Here is a 20,098-nt window from a genome sequence, read left to right as displayed (position 1 = left end):
CAAGTTTACACGAAGGTTCAATTTTATTTCCCTGTTTTCATTTCAGTACTATTAAGGTGACTTCAGAAGATGATTTCTTAATTTTGATTTTATTGAGCTTTAGATGATATTAAAATATTTATTTGACATACGAGGTGTGGCAGAAAAGTAAAGAGACTGATTTTATAACCATGAAATTTTTATTTTTACAAATCAAGGTTATCTCCTTCAAAATGCTTCCTCTGGACAGCTACACAGCGACGGAGGCGCTGTTCCCATTGTTTGTAGCAGTCCTGGAAGGCTTCTGCTGGAATACCCTTCAGCTCGTCGGTTACGCTCATCTGGATATTTTCCAAAGTACGAAAATGGCGCCTTTTCAAGCAGTGTTTGAGCCTGGGGAATAAGAAGAAGTCTCAGAGACTGCGGGTCGGCGAATACGGGCCATGAGGAACCACAGGAATGCTTTTTCTGCCAAAAACATATTGATGAAGACTGCCGTGTGACATCATTGTCGTGGTGCAGCGTCAAATTGCTAAAATTTGATGGACGGTAAACCGGTTCAAATTTAACTCACTACTGATCATCTCAACGTCAATCGACGATCTGAGCTAACAAGAGACCTCACTCTGTCCACATTGTCGTCAGGTTTTGAGGTTGAAGGTCTTCCCGTACGAGATTCGTCTTGCATTTGTTCTCGGCCTTCTAAAAAGGACTTGTGCTCTGGATAGGGAATGTTCTCCATAAGTCCTTTTGTAACTTTTTATTATAAGTCAGAGTAGAGCATTCCCCAAGCTATTCTTTCCATTTTTGTTTTCCTGTCTTTGGTTCTCTAATCCTTTCCAATTAGTTAGAATCTACAGCTTCCTGTATTCTCTCTATCCTGTTATTTCATTCACTACTTATGCTGTCTCGTATACAGATGTATTATGTATTCTCTATCCTTCTTTATCTCATTTTACCTTATATTATTTCTCTCTCTCTCTCTCTCTCTCTCTCTCTCTCTCTCTCTCTCTACCTTCATAAGTGAAGCGAAAAACTATAAATTCAATAACAATACGAGCAATAACATTAAAATAAAGAAATAAATCTTCTTAATGTGACAAAAAATAAACAAGCAAAACGTATGTAATTTTAAAATAAACAAGAGGACACAATATCCTCCTATACTTTTCATGTACGTGGAGAACGTTCGTAAAACTCTCCCTACGATTTGCATCTGTACCAAATAGAACAAACCGTTCCGATCAGTCTCTTCAAAAACGCAGCGGCTGTTAGATCAATATGAAACCGTCGGTTGATAACGAGTTTGGAAAATATTGCCAGAACTTAACACGGGCAAATTAGGGGAGCGGGGGTTTTCGGTTCGTCAATTAGTCCGAGCGGTGGAACACTTCGTTATTTCCGGAGCTACAGCGGACCGTCGCGGGTCGGAGTGACGATGTTCATTTGTCAAGTTCGCGTTTCACGGAATGCTGGGTGGAGGAATCGGGATGAAGACGACGTGGAACCGAGTTCGATCCACGTCTGCCATGATCAACGTCGCAGAACGATGATTTAGGAGGAGTGGCATCGATTCGATCGTCGATTTTCTATTGTTACGTAGAGAGCAAATCTGTGTTCGGAAGTCGTTTATGCGTGTCTAAGTGAAATATTGCAGCGAGCGGAAAGTAGTGGATTTATTTTCATGGCGCTAATCAGAGAAGTTGAAAAATGGGCCTTGTATGACAGCGGTTGTAAAAATTGACATTGGCACCTTCGGAGCAAGGAAAGCCTGTATGATTCTATGCAACCTACATTTTAAAAATTATCCAACATCATAAACCATATTGAGTTTTCAATTCTCATGTCAGGAATTATAGCTGAAAAAATCGTAACTGTGCGTACTGTGTGAATTCAAATAAAATAACTTCGTACTATAGATCTTGTCCAGTCTTACGGTGAGCGCTCCACATGCTGGAAACGGAAGCGGGGAAGCGACCAATCCAGTGCGATAAAGAAACTCAGTAGCCTGTAGAACGTGGTGCGCGTAGTACTTCAACCCACCACGTGGTAACTCTCGGCGCCAAAGCTGTTGTGTGTTTGGTTTGAGGCGTATTCTCCGTTCCCCACTTCCCTTACTAGCATGGAGAGTGCCCGCCGTAAGAGTTAACAAGAGCTGTGGGTACGAAGTCATATGCCCGCGGTGGCTCATTGTCGACCTCCGTGGCGAAGTGGTTAGCAGAGCGCGCTACAACGCCAGGGGTTCTTGGCTCGAGTCCCGGGTAAGGCATGGGTATTTGTGTTCGTCCAGTTGATAAGAAACAAAGAAAATGTAAGAATTGAAAAGTGTAAAAGTGAGAAAAAGAGTGAATGGTGGGGGATACCTCCGTGTAGGGGGTATTTCCTTTTTTTTAAAAAAAAAGTCGGTAACGCGTCTGACTACCATGCTAAAGGTCCCGGGTTCGATCCCCGGCCAGTTCAAATCCGGGAAATTTTCTAACGTTGGAAGTGGTAAAAGGCGGTCAGGGGCGTGATGCTGATCACATCACCCCCACTCACGGCCGGATGAAGAAAGTGTGGTGCGTTACCCCGCACTCCCTATACGCCTTCATGACATGGTGCTACGCACAGGGGAGCACTTTACCATTTTTTTTACCTATTGTAGGTACAAATTCGTCGAAGCATTTACTCGTATCTGGTTATTACATGAACACACAGAATCACACACATATAGTGAAGTAATAGTGTGCCCTTTATTATATATTTAATAAATTTGAAATATTCTTCTTGCACCTTTACTAGGTCTCATATCAACAATTTGAATATATTTTTTGCAATGTATGTTTTTAACTGATGGCAATAATGTACTGTTGTTCCACCAGTGCGGAAATAATTCACATGCGGATGCGGGGAATAGAGTACCCTAATTTTTAGTTACGTGGAACATTGTTCAATCTCTTGTAACACTTTTCTCAAATGAAATATCTTTTGCCTTTGTAATTGAAACATACTTCTTACCACCACTGGTTCAAATCTCGAACGTTATCGAATGGAGGAACTGTACATACCGCCCCACACTGTGGGCAGATTATAATATTTATTATTCTATCTAGTCTTTGTTATTTGCTATTAAGACTGGGTGTAGTCATCAGCTAAACGTTCTTCTTGGCTTGACTTGACATGTATGTGTCTTTAGGAGACCTTTTATGGAAGTCTTCTTCATTGCTGTAATATTGGTTTGTAGCATATTCTTAAATGATTAGGTGGTGATGATTTCAGGAGCTTGGCCTTTTCTCCTCTTCTGAATGATCTTCCTTTTTTGGGTGATTCTGGCAAGGGAGGCTGATTTGACTCTCACGTTGATGAATCAGGCACAGAAGTACAGTCAGAATCTGAAAAATGTTGTGCAGATGCGGTTCTCGCAGTTACTTGTGCGAACTTTTGTCACATTATGAGATGTGAACATTTGTGTTGCCATTTATAAGAAAAAGTAAAGTGCTCCCCTATGTCTTTTTTACAACAGCGTATAAGTGGTGTGGAGTTAGGCCACCACACTTTCTTGATCTCGGCCGAAGGTGTGGGTGATGTGATCAGCACAACGCCCCTGGCCGCCTTTACCTCCAACACTTTCATCCAAGTGACCACTTTATACGACGCTGGGTGAGCGCCGGAGCCGATTGAACAGGTGGAAAGAATCCCGGTTCTCCCCCGTCGGGGATCGAACCCGGGTCTCTCGCATGGTAGTCAGACGGCCTAACGCCTTTTTTTGTAAAGAAAGAAATACCCCTAAGCGGTAGTATCCCCAGTTTTTTACTTTGTTCTCAATTTGTACATTTCTCTGTTTTTCTCAAATTTCAGTTTTTTTCATTAGGACAAACACAAATATCCAGGGTTTTCCAGCGATTCGAACCCGGAACCCGTGGTGTCGCAGCGCGCTGTGCTAACCACTCCGCCACGGAGGTCGGCAGAAGTCGACAAATGACAGCTATCGCGGCTATAGAGAAAATAATTTTAAACATCTAACGTGCATTACTTCTAAATGTGGTCAATGATTTAATGATGTTCATTTCCTGTTATGAAACACAGTTTGCAGATATTAAGATGGAAAATTAAACTATCCTGTTGGTTTCAATATTGTACGTTTAGGATTCCCGTAGACTACGCCAGGTTACATTCCACCATGACACCTTGTAGGTTGACTCACTTTTGCCAGGAGAACTTCCAAGAAACGATACTTGTATTGCGAATGAACTTTCACCAGCCACACACTCCTATCTACTCCAAACTATTCTGCTGGTCGAGAACGTTGGTTGAATGGTGAATTGTCTCGTCAATGTAATTAAAAATTCTGATTTCGAGTCCTAGGATGTTTCCTTGAGCGTGTCTCTTCATCATCTGCATCTGATTATCATTCGTCTTCAACGCCATGATTAGCCTAAAGGGACGGAAAAGTGATTTAAGATAACACATATTAAAACGCATTCATGCACATTAAAGTAAGGTCTCAAGCGTGCTGGCAAACTATGGAAACTTGTAATTACGAATTAAAGGAGAACACACCTCGTATAATTGTTCGTTTCCACCTTTGAACTGTAGCTTCAGTCATGGTTAGCCTCTATATACATAATTTGATTTGAATTATGTTATTTAGCATCGCTTTTCTGCCACTTTAGTGTACTCGCAACGATGAGGATGAGTCATAATGTAAGATCGCTGAACATTTGAAGAGCAATAACCTAAGTGGAGTCAAGATACCACAACTAGTGGAGAGTGTTTGGCTGTGTTTCAAGGTGAATGTTGTTTATGACAAAAGGACTACAAAACGTTGTGTAAACATTTTGATTTGGACAATTTATTTAACATATGTCAGTGACGTCATTATCCTGCAGAAATTGATTAAACATGACTGTCAGTGTTCCGAGATCTCACAAACTAATGTAACTTAATGTAGACCGCAAGAGGGCAAGTCAACGAAATATATTCTCCACAGAGAGACCACGAGTCACCGTGCAGTGTGAATGCAGGACACGGTGAACGAACTCTTAAAAACTATAGAATTTTACATATTCACAGATTCATCTAGTGCGCTGAAGAAAAGCTCACATCAACAAGTGCATAAATTAGTAAATATTGTGTATATACGTAGATGTTCATAAAAATTTTATTTTCTTATTTTTTATGTACAGTAACCCCAGACATACGTAATACACAACTTACGTGAATTCGAAGTTACGTAATAAATCTCGAAAATTACAACTACTAGCGCGTATGAACATGTTTGCGGTTTTTTAATCTTTGACATCCATTGCAGTATGGAACGACATACTCCAATGAATGTCAGTTTGTATTTATATTCCTTTATATATTTTTAATACTTTTACAGTTTCTTTTTATATTCTTTTATATATTTTTCACACTTTTACAGTTTATATCTTAGTAAATACTGCTGCATGATGTTCCATTTATAAAATGATACTGTGTAAATAATACACACACACACATACACATATACGTGTGTTTGGTGTGTGTGTGTGTAATATATATACAGGGTGTCTCAAAAGTAATAGCGCAAACTGACAAAGGTGAAAGTACACGATAATAGAAGCGATAATAGAAGCAAGAAAGTCTCAGTAAACATGGGTCCGCAAAAGAGCCGTTTTTTTACTTAATCCCTCCACGGACTTCATTGCTTGTAAACGTCGTCTTAGTTGGTAAAATGCTAATAATACAGTAAGAAAAGTCATTGGAGATCTCATTGCTTTTAATCAACATTCTACTTACATCCTGTTTGATTCCAACGCCACCTCTCGGAAATGTTCTGATTTGTAAACAAAGAGCAAACCTCGTACCACGCAAGGAGTAAAGCAGTCGGTGTTTACAAAATGCAATCAATGACGGCTTGTAACCACACATTCGCACACATTATTAGCATTTTATCAAGTAGGACGACGTTTACAAACAATGAAGTTAGTGGCGGCTTGTAATCACACAGTCGCGATTATCTCGAAAACAGCTAATTTGCAGACCCATGTTTACTGAGACTTTTTTGCTTCTATTATCGAGTACTTTCACCTGTGTCAGTTTGTGCTATTACTTATGAGACACCCTGTATATATATACAAAGGCTGTCGCAGAGAAGGTGAGACTTATTCCTGTATAGGAAAACAGCGGCCTCCATTGGCTAGCAAATATACTAAGGTGAAAATTTGGTTCATTAGCTGCCGCTTGAGACCAAAATGAGCGCAATAGGTCAAAAAGTCGTGACTGCGTAGCAGTTAAAAGACAAGCATGTACATGGGCCCCTCCAAGAATCATTAAAATGAAACAAAAAAATTACAAACCACAAAATTTTTATTCAGAATCAGCCATATCGAGTAGACGTACATCTTTTTCAAAATAGGCACCATTGACAGCTAAGCAAGCGTGCATACGCTCCTGCCACTTTGTGTATGTCTTTGAAAATTCGTCGTCAGGTATCGAACTGAAGAAATTTTGCGCTGCGGTGATCACTTCCTTGTTCGTCATGAAATGACGACCACGTAAAGCGGCCTTTAAAAGTGGAAATAGCCAAAAGTCGCAGGGTGCAAGGTCCGGGCTGTATGCTGTATGCTATGTGCACTTAGCGCTCTCACAGACATATGACTATCATCACGAATAATTGCTGCAACAGTATTCACTAGCGTCTCGTTAATCACGGACGGTCTTTGTCCAGGATGTGGAAGCAAAGGGCCTGATGGCCCATCTTCGAACAACTTGTGCCATCGGTACTCTGTGGCTCTACTCAGTCTGTCTTGATCGGCATATGCCTGTTAAAACATTGCATATGTTTACGCAGGACTTTTCCCTAAACGCCAACAAAATTTTATGGCATGTCGCTGTTCATCTTGAATACTCATCGCGAAAAGCACTGTTATACACAAAAACCTCGAGGGGTAAACGAAATACGTTCCACGGAAATCAACACAACTGCTCACTAACGTGGTTTCGCAACATGTGACAACTTTCTACGGAAACAGAATGAGTCATCCTACACGACATAACTAGTGCCGAAACCATAGGCAGTGTTGCCAAGCCAGGAAAAAATCTGTCTCACCTTCTCTGCGACAGCCTATATATATACATATATATATATATATATATATATATATATATACTATAGACGGTAGAGGGCCTCACCTATGGCGCAGTGGTAGCGTCGTCGCCTTGTAATCAAGGGGTCCTGGGTTTGGTACTCGGTGGAGGCACAAGTGGTTCGGATCCCACATTAAACTGTAGGTCCAGTCCGGATTAGCCTTACTGTGCATAAAGTGGACTTAAAACAACATATCAATCAATCAATCAACTATAGACGGTAGAGCGAGGGTCTTGCATACGGCACTATTTGTGTTCTGAAGGCTAGACGAAACTTGCCCGGCGCCTACACTATTTAGTCTCTCATCCCATCGAGATATAGTCACTGGCTAGAGGCTTAGATAACGTGTTTGCTTCTAGCCTCCAACTTCGTTCAAATCTATTATCTCTGGGTGATAGAGACGGCACCGGGAGTTTGGTAGATCCTCAATAAAAATGCCGTTTTCTCGTTCCGCACATTTTATTCTAAGAACGATATTCGAAGGAATTTTAACCAATAAAGCAATTACCACTGACTCACCTTGTTCAGCCGTAAGCTCCGTCGTGTCTACTTCAGGTCGATACTGTCGAGTAACAAACTTTACTATTGACAGCCGATGGTAACAATTAGAAATGAGAAGGGCTGAGACGTTACGTGTCGCTCTTTTATACTCGGAGGAGCATGATCCCCGAGTTGACGCAATGCTCCTGCCAAGTTGGAGAACACGTATATTATGCTGAGCAAGGGTGTTGCATACGTCACTCTTCCTCTACCGTCTACAATATATATAATAATAATAATAATAAATATTGCAGTTTATTACGAAGTTACACTTAGCAATTTACAAATTAGACTTACGTAAAATTCAAGGTTTACGAAGAACTCAATATGCTGACCAAGGCAAGAAATTTATTTTATTATAAAACAAACTAAACGTAAAGCTTAGGAAAGCTGGCATTAAAACTCACAGGAAGGGAGGGAGAAGCATCTTAAGAATAGCGAAGAATGCAAAGAAGAAAAAGGAAAACAGAGAAGAGAAAGAGGAAGGGCTTATCTAGGAAGTGAAATGTAAAGAATGTCAGAGTGTGTAAATGGGAGAAACGAAAAAGAGGATGAAAGACAGGTTGAAACAACATAGGGATGATGTACGACTTAAGAGAGAGAGAGAGAGAGAAAATGCGATATTTTAACACACGAGAGAAACAGGACATGAAATAGAGTGGGATGAGGCTAAGCAGATAGGTAGGGAGAAGAGAATACTAGTGAGAAAATGGAAGGAGGCCATGGAAATAGAGAAGAAAGTTGAAGAAGACACAATGAACTGGAATGGGGGACTGAAAATAAAAGAATGGAAGAAGGTGTTAGAAAGAGTGGAAAGGACAAGAGAAAAAGAGGAGAGAAGAAGGAAGAAGAATGAAGGAAAAAGAGCGTGAGATAAAGAGTCAAAACACATTCTAGATGGAAGAAAATATGTTTAGCCTTTTAGGTAAAAGTACAGTTGACAAGGGAAAGCCACCTGCTAGAATGTTCCAGAACAAACAACTGTCTAATAGTCTGGAGGGGAGTAATGTTTGTGTATATATATCGTCCTGTTTTGTACCTTGTTACATTTGTACTTGGTGCAGAGTCTAAAGAAGACCTTGCTAGAAGGTTGAAACGTTACGTTTAGTTTGTTTTATAATAAAATAAATTTCTGCCTTGGTCAGCATATTGAGTTTTTCATATCATGGAAACAAGGCTTAATGGTGTTATGAAAGGTTTACGGTACGCATTACTTACGTAACTCGGGGGGTTACTGTATAGTATATTACGTTCAACATCCTTGGGAGATGTATCCTGTGCTGAACTAATAAATAACAATAATAATAACAACAGCATCCATGAACTTAAGGCGACCTTTCTAGGAACAAAACAGACAGAAGTGTAAAGTAAATCGTGTGGTTTGCGCCAAAAGATATGTAATATATCCACATCGTTACGTGCGGTATATATAGACGAGTAGGAAGCGAAAGAGGGAACGAATGGACATTGAGGAACGCCTCGCATGAGAGTGGCTGAGTTTTTTCTTCTCTTCCTCTGTCAATAAATTTCGGGAGCAAACAATTTTTCGGACAAACAGTGGTAGAAAACATAAAAAAAGCGCGAAAATACGCGCCTGAATAATGCATTGAAAGCGGCATCTGCCCGCGTACCTGCGAGACCGAGTTTGCCGAGAAAACGCTGCTTCCAGCGCCCGCTTCGTGATTGCATTATTATGCATATTTTGCCGGAATTAACAAAACGTTGCCTCGGAGGACGGGTTTCGAGTTTGTGCGTGGGCTGCGATGGGAGGTCGACAGCGCAGTAAAACCTAGTGAAAAAAAATGTTATCAACTCAGAATGTCCCTGGCAAAAGTTATATTAAATTTCGACATATCCCATCAGACCTTGCAAGCGAACATAATTAAGTTTTTGTTCCTGCTTATTAGTAACTGAAGCCCGGAAGATTGGAAAAATAGCTTCTTTTTCATTGCCTGAATGTACTGATAGGTTTTTGGAATGCATAAATTGCTTTCATTTCGTTGCTGATCTCGTATGAGGGATTCGGTTTGCCATTTTTAGATTACCCTATTTGCTTCATTACAGAATGTGTACTACATCGAATTAATTTTAGAATATGAACGGTACGTTGACCGCAGTAGCTGGCGCTGCGACGCTAGGGGTTCCGAATTCGAATCCCTGGCAAGACATGGATACTTGTGTTTGTCCTAATGAGAAAAACTGGAAACTGAGAAAAACCGAGAAATGTAAACATTGAGCAGAAAGTAAGAAAACGGGATGTACTATCGTTTAGGGGTATTCCATTTATTAAAATAAATCGTTAGGGTGTCTAACTACCATGCGTGAGATCCTAGTTCGATCTCCGGCGGGGGAGAACCAGGATGTTTTCAACCTGTTCAATCGGTTTCTTCGCCCACCCAGCGAAGTATAAAGTGGGAACGAGAGAGCGAGAGAGAGAGAGAGAGAGAGAAAAGTATCTTGTGTGTGTATGTGGTATATGCAACATTAGTACACGTATTACGTTACATAGTAATGGGGTATTTGTGTTGTAACAGGAAGGAAATGCACCAAATTAACTAGGACACTTAATGGAACCGGTGGTGACCATCCAGGAGTATCTTTACCTCTTGTTGCTGCATCCTGAAAAGGTGTAGAGATGCAAGAAAAATAGCCATATTTGGAACTGTTTGGAGAGCAATAATTTGAATTTACTTAATATTTGGTAAAATTTCGTATTAATTTAGATCGATGATATTTCTTTACTTACATTGATCCTATAAGTACCTATTGTAAAATTCTGACATTAAATGGCCTCCCCGATGGCGTCATCGCCTTGTAATGAACGGGTCCCGGGTTAGAAACCTGGTCAAAGAACATAGAGGTTCAGATACTACTTTAAACTGTAGGTGCAGTTCCAATTATCCTTACTGTGCATAAAGTAGACTTCAAACACGATTTCAATTATGACTTAAAATATTTTAATTTCAGGAAGACTTGACAGGCAATGTCTTGATCATTTTTTATTACTCTGTCTTAATTTACACGCATTGCCTAGTCCAAAGTGAAAAGCAAATGTTAAGAATGCACTGTGTGTAGTGTCAGGAAATCATGGATAACGGAGCACAAATCGTAATGTGCAAGGGCTGTGGATTGGATTTCTGCCGCTCGCCCACCTCTACGCAGATGATTCTGCTCCGCAAGATATCTCCATCAACCGTGCTACCAACGTGATGGACAGATTTGTAGGAGCTTCGCGGATCAACAAGCACCATGTTAATGGGCTCCTAAAATATCCTCGTTCATTGGACATAACCGTGCTCTCCCCCCCTTCCACCCTCATGCCAGCGCCGACATGGCACTGGCTCTTTCTGAAATTAAAATTCCACTGTTTAGTGTTTCGCAGCTCAAATCGCTTTCAAAGCCATTTTTGCGTCTGCAAGAGCACTGCAAACAATATCAAGCGAGGCAACTTCCTAATTAAAAACCAACTGGATGCGTATCTGAGTTTATGAGTACTAACGGTCTCTCGGAAATCAAACCAGAGTGTTTATTGCTACACCGTTTTTTGAGTGTGTACCAAAGAACAAAATAAACATTCATAAAAGCTTTGCTGATATCACAATGATACATTTTAAATCAACATTAATGTTGGCTTCAGCTTCAGCCAATAGAACTTCGCGTTTCATGTTCCATACATGATATTTTCTGATAGCTACAGAATAAGAAAGACTAATGAAGTTTGTATTGTGTGGATACCATGACTATAATAGTTTGTTATGGTTTCTTTTAGGAAGGGTATAAGGTTAGAGCCAAAATATCCATAAAGTGAAAGATATCGGGCTGTGTTCGGTTGGAAATATTTGGGTAAATCACTTGGAGTTGTCTCCTACGAAGCGTTAATGAATGCAATTATAAAACAATGAAGGTGGGTAAAATAATGAATCCGAAAGATTACTTCCATAGCTCTAAGAACGTAATTACAGCAGTTAACGTCCAATAATAATTATGCTGAAATTCCGCATAACATCAATCTGGGTTTACAAATATATCTATGTTGATGGGGATAAAAAAGAGAGAGAGAGAGAGAGATTCGCGTTTACAATGCTTTGTTATTTTATTCTGATTTACATCCATGCAGCATGAGAGAGAGAGAGGTCCAACTTGTATTTCTCCATAATTTATCAATATCTGAAACTATAAGCGCATGAAGGCAAAAAAGAGTTGAGTCCGGGATGAACCTTTTTCAATGTAGAAAACAAGATATGAAGGTTTCACTCACAATTGGAGTAGAAGACCGACCTGCTTAGAGGAACATCTCACGGGACAAAAGTTTCACAAAGAATTTATTTGTCTTTAAATGGAAAATTAATTCAAAGTGGAACTTCTGTAATTTAAAATGCGGCATTAAATACACGACCAAAATAAAAATTACCTTGAAGTTCAAAAGTTTTAGTGGCATCCATCGTAATATTTCTGTCTGGACTATCATTGATTGATGTAGCATGATGATTGATGTAACATTCCATGCAGTTAACTTTTTTAAAGCTTTTTTGCTTCTCGGCTGGTCTACCACATAGGACTGCAGTGCATACAAATTTAATCTGATTAACTTTAAGCTAGATCAGTTACCTCTGAGATCAATATGCTCAATTAAAAATAGCACCAAACAGTTTGTGTCATCCGTACTTTTTGTTTGATATATTACACGACTGTATTTGGACAAATTTGAAATTTGACCTTTTTGGGCCACAATATGACCTGGAAATGACCTTGACAATTTTTTGTAGCATCCACCCTAGTAGATCTGTCAGACACATGACTGATTGATTTGTCAGGGATGCCTGTTATTAACATTCCATGTAAATAAAAGCTTTTTTAAAGCCCTTTTGCTTCTTGGTTGGGCTCCTATAACGTACTTTCGCATTTTTCAGGTTCTATTTTTTACATTGATGTACGATATGTATTACCACTTCATTTCTTAAACCGTGTGTAGTACCATGGAAAAAAATACATGCATGTACCATGGGGTACAATTGGCCTAATAAAAATGTATATATGGATAGCAGTCAATGAACCAAAACAACATAAATCCTTATTATTATTATTGTACACTGCTGGACAAAAACAAAACCGGACACTTGCATTTTTTGTGATAATGCATAATTTAGAATTTGTTACGATTCGAAGGCTAACTAAATGTTGCAGAAATTATTGGATACAAGAAAACCTAAATGTATTAAACAGAAAACAAATATGATGTTCAATTGTTCAATACTTAACTGAGAGCGTAATGCATAAGTAATTGCAATTCAGATGTCAAATATTAAGGTGTCCGGTTTTTTTGTCCAGCAGTATATTTAAAAAAATTATGTGGTCTAAAATATTTTCAAAATTGCAATACGTGTGGTCAAAATTGAATGCTCTATTTCAAAATATAAATATGTTTGGGATCGCAATGATCTTTTAAGTTTGGTAAGAGAAAGAAGAAAATTATTACAAAATTTAAAAAAATGTGAAGATTTGTATTAAAGTCAATAAAATCATGGGTTTACTATTGGTAGTAACAGTATTATACGAAGTTTCTTTTAAGTTTCAGGAGTCTAAAGACAAGAGGTATATTCGAAATGTTCATCAGCCTGAATCAAGGAACACTGAAGCCTATTACAAGGGAAATACAAGTTTAGGAAAAGTATAATCAATCAGTTTTCAAACAACTCTTACATCTGAGTACTTTAGAGCAAGAAACAAACTGTGATCAAAACACAAAAACATGCATACTTACACAAGTGGTACAATGGGGTTCAATTGGACCCCGGACATGAAAATTTCACTCTCTACCGAATGCGGACACAGAAATGTTCTTTGCACAGTTATCAGCAATCATTAAGTTTAAAATGTGGAAATGGGTGGCACAGAAACTTGAGTTGATTTGAAGACACATAATTTTTTTATGCCTGGGATCCAAAGGGCCAACGTGGTTCTACACACGGGTTAACCTTTGCTAATTGTAATAAAAAGTATTTTATTTCATATGTAATAAATGTGACTCCCTCTTACCGTCTTCTTCCCCCACTTTTCTTTCCAGTGACAATGCTTCATTGAGTTGCCGTTTTAGTCTCCCTCGGCGTTTTCGCTGCTTAACCCAGAATTTTAGATAGAGCTGAAAAGGGCATACGAGTGTTTTGGGATAGCATAACTTTAGAGACGTTGAAGAAAACTCTGGAGCATGTTGTAATGTGTGACATTGAGGTGTAGATCCCCCACACTGTGACACGCACTTTATGTCATTAGTTACCGAGACGATGAATAGGATTCAAGAACTTAGTTAATCAAATTAAGTCTATCAGCTTACTTATCTGCAATAGTGATAATACATCATAACACTTTCAAACCCCAATGAATTTAATCAATAAACAGCTGTTTTAAAAATGTAATTTATCTCAATGTGTCATCGCATTCCCTAGCAAAGGTTATTTTTAGCATAATACGACAGAAGAAGAATCATTTGGTACTGAACTGTCACACCCGGTAGGGGATAAGATATACATTTTGTTCTTTATTTTTTTAACGACTTTATCTTCCACTTTTGACTAATCGTCTCTTCTTGCACTCAGCCACCGAGCAGCCAAGATGTATATTTAATTGTTCTTTTTAAGCTACGTATTAAATTAACTTCCAACAAGTGATAGGGCTTCCTTAAGTGAAACATTGCTATAACGCGTCCGTTGACAGAAAGAACGTCTCTGCACCTTGTAGGATACGTAGATAATTTTATTTTCATAAGTTGGCAACACTGTTATGAAACAAGTGCTTTTGTTTACAGAAGGTCTTAAGTTATATGATTATCACAATAGATTAAACACGTTCCGATATTTTTAATGAAGAAGTAATACTTTGATTCACGTTGTAATACTAGGCTCTTCATTCTTGAAAAGCTTCTAACAAAGCAAATTCCATATTACAAGTAAACGAATATTGCAGCACACTGTAGCCAACGTTGTGCTTTCAAAAAAATATTCTCAAACGGTTCGAAACAGCAGTGAGAACAATGGGACAATTTTAGTAAACACACATTACAAATCGCCATCCACAGCAACCTGAAAAAAACTACATGCCGAGGGGAGACTCGAACAGCAGATAAAAATGTCAAACTCATTTAATAAGGGGGACGCCTTAACCAACTATTTTTTTCTTTTGATATAACACCATTAAGCCTTGTTTCCATGATCATGAAAAAATAAATATGCTGACCAAGGCAGTAATTTATTTTATTAAAAACATAAACTAAACGCAACGTTTTACCACAATGGATGGTAAAAGATAAGCAGCGTGTTTTGGTGTAGCTGCCGTGTGCATTGGCAAGGTCAAGGGAATTGCGTCCAGTATCAATCGCTGTGAAGCTTTCTGGTTGTTGTGTCAGCGTAAACATCGCACGTGTTGAACAAGGCCGCAGCTTTACATTACACGTGCGTCAGTCCCAATCCACCTGCAGTGTGATAAACCACTCTGAAAACCTGACCTTGCCACAAGAAATACGCATTGCAAATGTTCTTCGCAGTGGAAAAGAGCGCTTCCACAAACCAAACTTTGGCGAATATTTTGAATAATGTACTCGTGATATAAGCGATAAATTTCATAACACATTTGTTTTAAACAAACCTTGTATGTTGTTTGTTATTGTTTCAAAATTTATTGCAGTTTGTAATTTATTCTGAAAAACTACCCCCAATATTTATACTTTATCTTTAGTTACAATTTCACGTCCATATCTTAAGTTCGTTTGCTTTCCTAGTGGAAACAAATACGATTTTTTATAATTATTTTCTGCACCTGGTATTTGTATGTATTAATTTAGAATTGCTATAACTTCGTCATAATCAGTCTTCGAGTTAATGAAGGCTGTTACGTCATACTACTTACTCGAACTATCTCTCCTAAACACGCTCTTCTGAGTTCCCTAGATACTGTGTGTGCATGTTTCGTCTGGCCACTTGTTGCAATTATAAATATCGAGAGGCCTGTTCATATATTTTCTTCCGCCCTAAATTATAGTTTATGGGTATCAATATTTGTATATCCTTCGTGTATGATTGTTGTGGGAATATAAGAAGCTGCTTTAAAAACCTTCTACAAGCCAAAAGCTGAGTCGGGAAGACTGCCATGATTTGTTTCGGGCTGATAGACAGTGTTACAAACTGTGAAAACTCACACTTCTTGCAGTTTCGTTGTCTACATGACAGGGGTGCCCATCCCCTCAAGACCGTGGACGCATCCCCTCCAAAGTCGTTCATCAACCCCCCCCCCCAATGAATTGTTCATCATACCCCCCATACAGACACGAATATGGTTTGCTTAAACACGCAGTTATTGGTTTTTGTTTGAATGTGGACAATTTGAGTTCAATTTTTAAAAATTAAATTTTAAAACTGACAGAATTTTGCAGTTATCCAGTCAGTCGTAGGGCAGGAACACATACAAGCGAAACTAATCGTGTCTGAAATCATCCAAAACTAAAACTGAAAGAAAACGTCAGGCATTGTTTACCACTGGCCGAAATGCCAACAATCGAAAGGCGCATGACACTCGAAACCTTTCATTGCAGTTGAAATTAAAAAGACTAAAGAATGGAAAAGCAAGACTCACTTTCATGTTCGCTACAGAAAACAGTGTTCTTGTCTTGTGGAAGTTGTTAAATCATGAAGTAGATGCTGAACATCTAATAACCATAACTAAGGGTCAACAAGGAGTGAATCAAACGAAACGATCCCCCATTTTTGCGTGAAAATATGTAGAATTGGTAGGTAAACTATGAAATTTTGTCCCCCCCAAAAATTCCCATGATGCGGGCGCGTTATGAATCCCCCTGTCGGCACCCCTGCATGACATAGCATGTAATTGCGAAGAACACGTGTGTTGTTATATTACCGAATACCCATTTGCTATTGTGTTCATTTATATCTATATAAGCGTTGTGCTTGTGTCTGTACTTTTTAAAAATAAATCACATTATGCAAGAAATAAGCACGTAGTAATCTTTATCAACTGATTTATTTATTTGCTTTATTTTACTTCGCTTTGTGTGCCACTTTTGGCTAATTTGCGAAGATGGGGATGAGTGATGATATGATGAAATTGATGAGTGGACACTCACAAACATCCATACCAACACCAGGATTCGAAACCGGGACCCCTGGCGTCGTACATGATGTGCTAATCACTCCGCCGGCACTGGCAACAATGGTCGTGTCAGAGGGTAGTACCAGGTGTGCCCGACATCTGGCTATTTGTTCAATCAATCACCAGGTGAAATAAAATATTTGATATTTATGGTACGGAAAGTTAGGTAGGTTACGTTTTTGTACGATAAATTTAAAATCTTTTATTATGTATTATTATCTATTATTGCAACTAAAAGTAGTATATATACACGTACATATAAAGAGCACGCGAAGGCTCGCGAATATGGCAGTGGTGCCACTTCTTCTTCACGTAAAATCCAACTATAGCAACAGTGTTTCCACCTCTGATGAAAATTTTCAAAATGCTGAATACATTTGGAAAGATCGCTGTTACATCATCATCTCAGACCAGGAAAATATGGAAGAAACGAGGCCCTTCTCTTTCTCACGGTGGTAACGTACCATGTAATGAAGTGAAAGCGCAGCTGCCTTCTTCGTAGCCTGCCTCATTCATCTGTCACCGAGGAGAGTTTGCTGAATGCCCTCGTCTCGTTGGGCGACCGTAAATGGCGGCTGGAGTGGTCTGGCTTCACGCAGACTACAATGAACTTCTCCGCCGGTTTTATTTGAGGTTAATTTATTTTCAGGAGGTAGTGAGCGTCTTTGATGAATCTCTACGTTCAGTTTGTTCCCCAGATTTGCATTTGTCGTGCAAGTGTTACCAACTTCAACTACAATTTTCTCCCTAATATTCGGCATTTTTTCTACAATGCTAAATTTATTTCATATTTAAATTACCTTATACTTTTTCAAACGCAGGAGATACACTACACAGAAAGGATCGACTAGCAGTCGATCCCGCGTCTCCGGCATACCGCGACAGAGGTAACGTAGAGGCGTTGTAATACAAGGTACTATTGATACCGCGAATTTAAATGAAAATGTAATAGATCTTTATAAGTACTTGATGGTAAAGTACAGTGGGATCCATGAGTATTACCGTGCAAATTGTTCACGGCTATTTTCATTAATTTCTCTCTTCCATCCTATGTGTTTTTAAGAGATAGATTTTTAGGTATGCTGGTGCAGAAGTTGTCAACAGCTTGTTCTGGGTTTTCTTTTAATTCGTGAAACTCTTATTGGGTCGAATAAAGTGCACGACATGGTGATGGACAATGTGCACGTTAATACACATGGATTCCACTGTACAACTAATAGTATTAACACAATTGAAGCATAAAGAATACGCACAGCCCTAAGATATAATTATCAAATTCAAAATCAAAGTCATATTTTTTAGTAAACTATAAATGTATGTAGAGGTGAGAATTAAATTTCAGTGCATTTATTGCATTTATTCACTTCATTACATGGAGCCATGTGGCATGTTTTATAGCTCGATCTTCAGATTTGGAACACGAATATGCAATCCTTTCAAAACAGCATTATAAAATGTATGTATTCATCCTCACGTTTGAAGGGCTAGGCTGTAAAACATGGTGAAAAAGGTTATTATAAGCCATACTGTAGATAAATTGTTTTCGTGTTGTGTTTACGAATTTCAGAAGGCTTCACTGAGTCCAATGCAAATTGTATGACATGGCAATCTCATTCGAAAATTGAAGGATGTCTCTTTTTATTTTGGAACTCAAAAATGACCAAAATGTCACTTTTCGTATTTTACATCCTGGCCCTTCATTTAATTTTAAGACCACTTTGTGCACAGATAGGCAAATAGGGAATGGACCTACAGTTTAAAGTGCGATCTGAACAACAACCAGTATCGAACCAGGGACACCTATTACAAGACGACGGTGTAAACATTGTGCCATTGGGAGAGCAAAAAGCAGGAGTCCCATGTTCGAATCCCGTCAAGATTTTCATCAATGATGCTGCGCATAAGCGGCTCTGAGTCCCACTCAACCTCTCAAATCTAGAAGCGTAAGGGCAGTGTGCTGGTCACATAACACAACTAGAAGGCAGGCCAGCAAATGTTGGCGAAACTTCAAGAGAAATGCAAAACCGCCATGATTACTCCTGTCTTGTCCATCACTACTATGACCAAGGTCGAGAATGTGTCGATGACTACGTTCACGTGCCTTCAAGATACGTTGCTACTGACAGTGAATATCCACAAACACCCACTATGACAGCATCCAAACAAATTAATGGTACTTTAAACACACAAGTTAATTTTAAGCTGTTCAATATCGTTCCTCCGTTCGTAGAACCATTTCGTCAGCTGCACTCATCTGCCGAAACCAAACAATTGTCCGAACTAGAGCTTACAAGATATAACACGATAAGTGTTAAGCTTTCGAAGTTGGATGAAATTAAAGAAAGTAATCCAATCACAGATAAGCCTTTAAGAGGCAGATTGAATTTCAATGTGGATACCACGAGAAACGATTCCTCGTCAAGAGTAAATCTTCAGACAAATGAAAGCTCTTCAATTTCATTTGGTACGGAAACGTTTGTTTGTCTTTAATCAACAATTGTAATAGCTCACCCTGTCAAACAAAGGATTAAGTTTCCACTTCTCGTCTGAAATGGCTTGTTGTTAGTGATCGAGTTGGCAGCTGTAACAACGTTATTAAGCTTGCACTGCAACATCATAAAAATAGATCACTGAGGAAGTGTTTTCTGTTCAACTTTACATTATCAGGACCAAGTATCGGTACCAACTAAATAATGAAGTGTGCGGATTCAGTCGGAAACTAATTTCGGTTTGTTCGCCCAAAAGAATTCGAGATGTTATCTTTTGAATAACAGAATTACGGAAATGGATTCTGATATGTGAACGAACTTATAACATAAATCCATGCTTCTACATTTCGTATTCATATACTACTATTATAATTAAATGAATAACTTAGCATTACTGATAGTTCACAACGGAGAAAAATTCAATTACAAACACAAATGTTCAATTTTACCAGTCCTTTTATTGTTCTAGCCTGTACCGTTCTCTGATTGTAGGTTGTATACAGATTGATTGACTACGCCCATAACAAACACACAAAAACAAAGGAAAATGCAAACAAAAATAATCGATAATGCGATATAGAGGAGGAAAATATAGTACGTTCGCGATTAATTAGAAATTTTCAGATAAACGCTGAGTATCATTAATGCATACACATACACACACATCTTATATATTATGTATGTGTGGGTGTGTGCAGTAACGTTGTTCCTAGGGAACTTTATTCTGCACATTTTATTTAAACATTGTTTCTATGCAACAGCCGTTGAGGATATAAACGGAAACACAATACATGAATTATTAACAATAAACTGTTAGATATAT

Source organism: Lepisma saccharinum, chromosome 14, assembly GCF_977018435.1.
Source record: "Lepisma saccharinum chromosome 14, izLepSacc3.1, whole genome shotgun sequence".
NCBI classification, from domain to species: Eukaryota; Metazoa; Arthropoda; class Insecta; order Zygentoma; family Lepismatidae; genus Lepisma; species Lepisma saccharinum.
Note: the sequence above shows the minus strand (reverse complement) of the source record.